This window comes from Oreochromis niloticus, linkage group LG3, assembly GCF_001858045.2.
Source record: "Oreochromis niloticus isolate F11D_XX linkage group LG3, O_niloticus_UMD_NMBU, whole genome shotgun sequence".
In the NCBI taxonomy this organism is placed as follows: Eukaryota; Metazoa; Chordata; class Actinopteri; order Cichliformes; family Cichlidae; genus Oreochromis; species Oreochromis niloticus.
Window position 1 is genome coordinate 34,461,232 of NC_031967.2, and position 6,900 is coordinate 34,468,131.

General features: G+C 38.1%; 1 long non-coding RNA gene across 2 annotated transcripts; it reads right to left on the minus strand.

Annotated features, from left to right (window-relative positions):
• Window positions 1–2,939: 2,939 nt before the first annotated feature.
• On the minus strand, window positions 2,940–3,971 carry LOC112845020 (uncharacterized). Of its 2 annotated transcripts, none has more exons than XR_003217793.1 (3): window positions 3,951–3,971; window positions 3,642–3,819; window positions 2,940–2,971 (listed from the first exon to the last, which is right to left on the minus strand). It is a non-coding gene; the product is annotated as an uncharacterized LOC112845020 (long non-coding RNA). The 2 variants fall into 2 exon arrangements; XR_003217794.1 differs by having other exon boundaries at window positions 3,642–3,822; window positions 3,951–3,967.
• Window positions 3,972–6,900: the final 2,929 nt, after the last annotated feature.

Consider the following 6,900-nt stretch of genomic DNA (forward strand, 5'->3'; position numbering starts at 1 on the left):
ACAGCTTTCTCAAGGTGCTTTATACTTTAACGTAAAGTTCCTACAATAATATGTAAAATACTCTCTATTTTAAATTGACAAGTACAGCAAACAATTGACTGAGTCTTTCTGTGTGAGAACCACAAAGAATGATTGATTTTTCTTAGCAGTGTCAGCCAAGTCACTGAAACTACAGTCCCGTTTAATTCTTAATTCTCTTTTTTAATTATTTTTTCAGAAAGACTGTTTTTATCAATTCATTTCATTTAAAATTAATTATCATAAAATGATTAGTCTTCTGATACTTTACATGGATTGATGGGCACATATAGTATTAACCCATGTGGGTTGTCAGTAGCCAGATGACACATGACTCAGTACTTTCTAAACTTTGGAATTGTGTATTCAGGTAGATATTCACAACAAATAAATATAAGAATCAGTCAATACCAAGAAATATTCACAAACAAATACCTTGGAATTGTTTTGGACTACCTTACATAAATGGATGTGCTTTGATACTCAGAAGTGTTTTTCTTTTCCTGTTCTTTTACCATGAACCACATAGAAAAGATATAACATCAGTTCAATTTCCAGTATTTAACAATCATCTGTACAATCAGAACTTTCAATCATGGACATTCCACAGTGTCACGTCTTTGTTACTTCTTGGTAAAAAGCATAGCAGTGCCAACAGGCAACTGATAACTGAACGCCTACATTGTTAGCATTTTTGCTGAGCTTATTCACACATTACAAGAATGAACCTGTTGACTCCAAGGTCACTAATGGGGTTACCAGATGAAACAAAGCAGGCCTAGTTTTACAAAGCTGTATAAATTTGTGAACTGAAGGTGCAGAGTTTACTTATGCTTAATATGTACACTCACTGAGCATTTTATTTGGTACACCCATTTACTTCGTCCTTAGCACAAATCTAATGACTAAAAATGAATGCATTAAGGTATGTGGACATGATCAAGACAACCTGCTGAAGTTCAAACTGAACGTCAGAATGGAGAAATAAGGTGATTCAAGATACTTTGAAAGTGGCATGATTGTTGGGCTGAGGATTTCAAAAGCTGCTGTATTTTAAACACTATCAGGAACCCTGGGCGGAGCAGGAGGTGGGATTCAGTGTGTTCATGTTTAGTGTTTTCACTGTAAATAAATGCACCAGAGTGATATATAACAGGTAGTGACAGGGGGAAACAGAGCTCCAGGGGAAGGGGCATCCAAACAATCCAAACAAGCTTTCATCACTCATTCAGCTCAGGCAGTCCCTCCAAACACTTGAGGGCAGGGAAGATCCAGGGAAGGTCTGTATGCGCAAGAGAGAACAATGAGATTATTGGGGGGGGGGCGGCAAGGGAAACACACTAGTGTCCAGACCCAGGACTTTACTAATAGCATAATTCAACAATCCAGCAAATAATGAAACTCAGTCACCACATGAAGTAGTGGCCTCCTGATGAGCTCATCTGGAACAGGTGGTTGATTGGTGCAGACATGCTGTGACAGAGGCGGGAACCCGCGATGAGTCCCACCCACAGACAGACAGATAAGCAAGACAAGCATAGAGAAAGAAGAGACACATGCTGTATCCCAATTCAGGGTCTGCAGCCTTAAAGGTCCTCAAGGGCCACGTACTCAAAGACCGCTAAGGCCAGAAGTGCGAGGCTTGTGAAATGGGCCAGTCTAGCCTCCGTCGCGCTGCCCAGATTGCCTAGCAACCATGATACTAACAGCTGGAAACGTTTCATACAGCTTTGACAGAAATGAAGGAGAACATATTTTGTTCATTTGTTTGTTTGTTTCTACATGAGCTCTGTGTGATTTAATAAGTATGTGAGGCTGAGACCACAGGACAGTAAAACATGATTGTTGGGCTTCATTTCTGTACTGAACAGTCATTTTAAGATTAGCTAGTAAATAACAATTAGTTAATGTTGTTCATGAGACTAAAGTCATCTCACTTTGGTTATGTAAATATAATATGTCCAATATTAAATTATTAGTCATTACATCTGTGAGCTTGAACTCTGTGTCAAATACTGATCTTCAGTAAATATTCAAGTTGCAGTTATTTATATTTCCTATCACCTTAAATCTTCACTCAAAGACAAGTATCTCTGACAGTGTATATATAGATGTATTATATATAAGAGACAAATGTTGTTCCTTCAGTATGTTGGCATTACTAAATTTGGCTCAATGCTTACATATATGTGTAAAAAGAAAATGTACGAGCTGTGAAAACTGTTTCTGATAGAATGAAGATCAGACTGATATATTAAATATTCCTTTATTGGGTGAGAAAATCAGACCATGTCATAACTGCTTTAAGTCATACAGAATAGATATCAGAGCCTTGAACAGGCTGACTTCTGCTAAATGGGTCAAACTGGGCAGAAAGTATACAAACACATAACATCCTTATAGAATATGATGTAACACTATAGATCAACTTACCTCAGAATATATAAAGCATATAAACAATTACAGCAATATGATGCAACAAACACAGCAGTGCTACTAATCCAAAATACTCAAAGCTTCATAGAACTGAAACAAACATTTATTTTTAGCTCCGTTCTGCTGCTGATACATACTTTAGGTTTCTGAATATTAAACTTGTTGCTGCCTTTCATAGTGTGTAACTTGAAGGCTCTGAGTACTTTCTCCCACACTGAAAACACTGGAATGATCAAATTATCTGAACATTACCTAATAAGACTGATTCAGGACAGACAATTAGTTATTCTAAACTTTCCTAGCAGTCCTTCACAAACAGGAACAGTCTGTCTATTCTCTCCATCTGTCAGCTGCTGCTGGCTCTTCCTCCTCCTCTTCCTCACACACTGCTGAGTTTGTCCTGGTGGATCATCAGGGGTGCAAAGCCTCACAGATGATGTGCAGCAGTGGGTCCCTCAGTCTGTCCTCACTCTGGACACTTGCAGTTGTCACACATGGAAATCAAATGTGTGATAAGCTGCAGGATTCAAACACAAGTGTAACTTATAAATACATGTTCATACTTTTATTCCACAATCAGAGAGAAAGAAACAGAGAGAGAGTGCAGGACAGACAGACAGGTGACAGTCTCAGGTGTATACACTGCTACAAAACAGCACAAGAGAAGGAGGATTTAGTGTTTGTGTTATTACGAGTGCTAAACAAGAAGAGTTCCCAGATGGTCCAGTGGACACATGTGTGACTCCTGTGATTAAAGCATCTTTCTTTCAGCTTAACGAGTGAACCGTCAGCTCGTTCAAACACACGTTAAAGTCCGTTTGGCTCGACACCACCGAACAGAGGCAGCAATATAACATAGCTAACATTAACAGTGCAGTGAATCCTGCTTGTGCCGTCATATTCAGGACTGCAAACCGAGCAGCATCACTGACTTTCAGCTTGTTGTGTTTGTGGATATATGACTGACTTTAATTATCCATAAAATCATCACATTCTCTGTAAGATTAAAGTCATCTATTGAACGGCGTATATTTTAAAGTAAAGGCTTTAAAACCAAGTAAACGCTTAAAGTACAAACATCACTAATGTCACATAACTCTGCCGACATGTGGCCAACAGTAATGTTTTAATTTTATTCATTATTAAACATTCGCACATAAATAAGTGACATAATATTCAATACTTACTTTTAAAAGTTTACTCTTCGGTCGCTCCGCTTCCGCCATTATCCACAACCACCGCCGCGCTATAAAGTCTGGGATATGTTGGGCCACGAAGTCTACACTGCCGGTGTTCCAGATCAACTGGCGTTTAGATCAACTGGCGTTGGTCGAACAGATGTGTGGCAGTCTTGTGTTTCAGGAGCTGCTACCGACAAACCAGCAAAAAAAAACGCCAAATGTGTCATCTGTGACACTTGTGAGGTTATCTCAAACACACTCCGTCAGTCTTGATGCCGTTGAACAACAAAATGTTTAAAAATGACGCGAGTTTACCTGGTGATATCCTCATGCGCGACGCGATCGCGAAAACAGCAAACAATTAACACCACGCCGGTGTTGTTCACAGGACAGGAAGAGTAAACGATCGGGAGACTCTTGCCGTCGTTATCGTTCCCCTCGCACGTTTTATTTCTCCGGTTTCAGCGTTTTATGCTCAAAACTAAAGCGTGCAGTTTACTTTGTGTGCACTAACATGGACTCGAATCAACCAGCGCCACCTCTGGCCGAGTGCCACAGCATACAGCCAGATCAACTTGTGACACACATCTGCACCACGTTTGAATTCGTTTCATGCACAATACATGTGTACCTTTCAGTTGTGTCTGTTTGTGCGTCATGCAAATAAACCTTTGAAAAGAATCAAATGATATCATATATTTATTGTGGCCTACATTTGTACAAAATTCCAAATTATATACACAAAGTCATAGAAATCACCACTCCAATTGGTCACCATGATTTTAATATTCTCTTTTTCCATAACAATGAAATACGCCTTGGACAAATATGACACATCAATAGTTCATTAGTGTTGTCACATCACATCCTGTAAGCATCTTCTGTCTGTGTCTTTTCTCTGGAAATGAATATTTCCAGCCAATATAGGCAATCCATCAACATGGCTGGAGAGTTGGTTGTGATATACAGTCTGTATAAGTGTGGTTAATCCATTTTTGGTATTGGCTGAAAAAGTTATTATAGTAGTTTCAGAATATGTCTCTTAATTTAAAAACCAATCATTTCAACCTTATATAACTGTATATGTGTTGATTGCATCTCATAGTAAAGTTAAAGTTATTTTTCTTTCTATCTTTTAGTATCATATAGTTTGAGAAAGTAAAGCCTGACTCACTGTCTAAAGACAAACCGTTTTTGCTACAACAGCAAAAGCACATACTGATACATAAGCTTGTCATGAACTGTTTGGTTTTGGTTGTGCCCATAAAATAGGAGTAAAATTGCTAACCATTCCTCACCGTCGGTCCCCTGACTGTGGTCGGGAGACGCAAGGGGAGATACTTCCTCCAGGGCCGAAGTTTTGTCCTGCTTCGGGGTTAACTCCCTTCACTTTTGTGGAGTAGTGAGGCAGGCATAAATTAGCCGAGACACCTGAGATACTAAAGGGATGAAGCTTAAATAACCGTACTGCACATTCCAATACACACTGCATAGGCTGTAGCCCGTTAGAACGTTGACATTTTTTTTGCTTACAGCGTCTCCTCGCGTGCATGCTCACACACACATCACCTACACTCCTCACAGGACACCCAGCCACAAAAAAGCCGGCAAATCCCACGACAAATGAATATCATCAAACGTACATCAGTTTAAATGTGCTTCACTATATAAAGAATTTGTTGTCATGATAAATTTTACTGCTTGATGTCACAGATGTGAATTCCAGTAAAGATCAGAATAGTCCCACATGAAAACAAATATTAATCGCATTATTAAAAACAATATTCTTGTAATATAATAAAAACAGGACTCATTTAGAAATGTCAAACACGTTCATTTATTACACATGAAACAAATAAAACTGTTTCATTTTGTTTTACAAAAATTCCTCTAAAACAGAAATCAAATAAAAGTACATTTGTCTGGCTACATTTCTTTGCTATGACTGACTGATTTAGGACAGTTCTCATAAACTTTTTGTCAGTCTTAATTCAGGAACAACAGTCCTGATCCTTGATACTAAAAAACCTGTATGGTCTACATATGATAAATTCAACAAAATAATTATTTGTTGCAATCAGACTTCAAATTTGACTTTTATTTGGCCAATAAATTTTTTTGTCATTTGTGTAGAAAGTTCAATTTGGTCTAAATATTTGGATCAAATTGACAGTCCCAAAAGGTTGAGTCTGTTCATCTGGACGTAGCGTTTTCAGTGGAGAAACGTTTCGTCACTCACCCAAGTGACTTCTTCAGTCTCAGCTGACTGCAGGTTTCCCCAATCTTATAACCAGTACATTTCCATAATGACTGAAACTAGCACCACTGAAGGAACAATAAGCTGGGAGGTCAGTTCCTTAATTATTAATATGCAAATTGTCATGACCAAATTGACAGTCAAATTGAAAAGTAGTCAAAAGTAGTCTTTGCTTTTTGCAGACTTGGCGCTGGCAAATAGAAAACTGTAGTCGGCACTGTTATAGAGCAGTGTTGGTCAAGTTACTTGAAAAAAGTAATCAGTAACTAATTACTGATTACTTCCCCCAAAAGTAATCCCATTACTTGACTGATGACTTATTTTCAAAAGTAATTAGTTACTTAGTTACTTTTTAAAAACATGATTTACAACCTGTATAGGTAGTAGAGCAGTAGATCTTTCAGCCCAATTCTACTTTTTATGCATAACACATCATATAAAATGTAATCAAATGGAAAAGTCTCTTTTTAAAACTAGTTTTATTAGTTTTAATATTTTAACGTAATGCATTAAGCAAAAATGTAATTATATGCAACATTCTCTGACTTAAAGAAATTTGTTTAACATTTAAACCTATTTTCTGCACATTCCAGCACATAAAATAAAATAGTTTTTTGTGTTTACACTCACTCTTTCAAATAGATGCAAGTGAAACACAGCAGAAAATAAATAAAATCAAAGACTAGCGGTCCTGTTGCTCTATTTTCACCTGTTTAGCAGGCGGATGTTTGCCCTGGTGCAGGTGTGCCGCAGCGGTCATGTCAGAGGAAGGATCCGGGAGTTTCTCTTTGAATTTCACATTCCGTGGTAGCGTACTCGGTGCTTGCTCCTAAGTTTAGGGGGGTTTTCCCTGTAAAAAGAAGTTTTCTTCCCACGCAGTGAACAACGGACGCTGATGGTTTTGTCACTTTTTGCGGAATCAAACTCAAAGTAAGGTCAGTACTTCCACGCTTTAAATGCTGCATGCTCATACTCTCTCCTGCACTCGATATATTATCCATTGTTGAT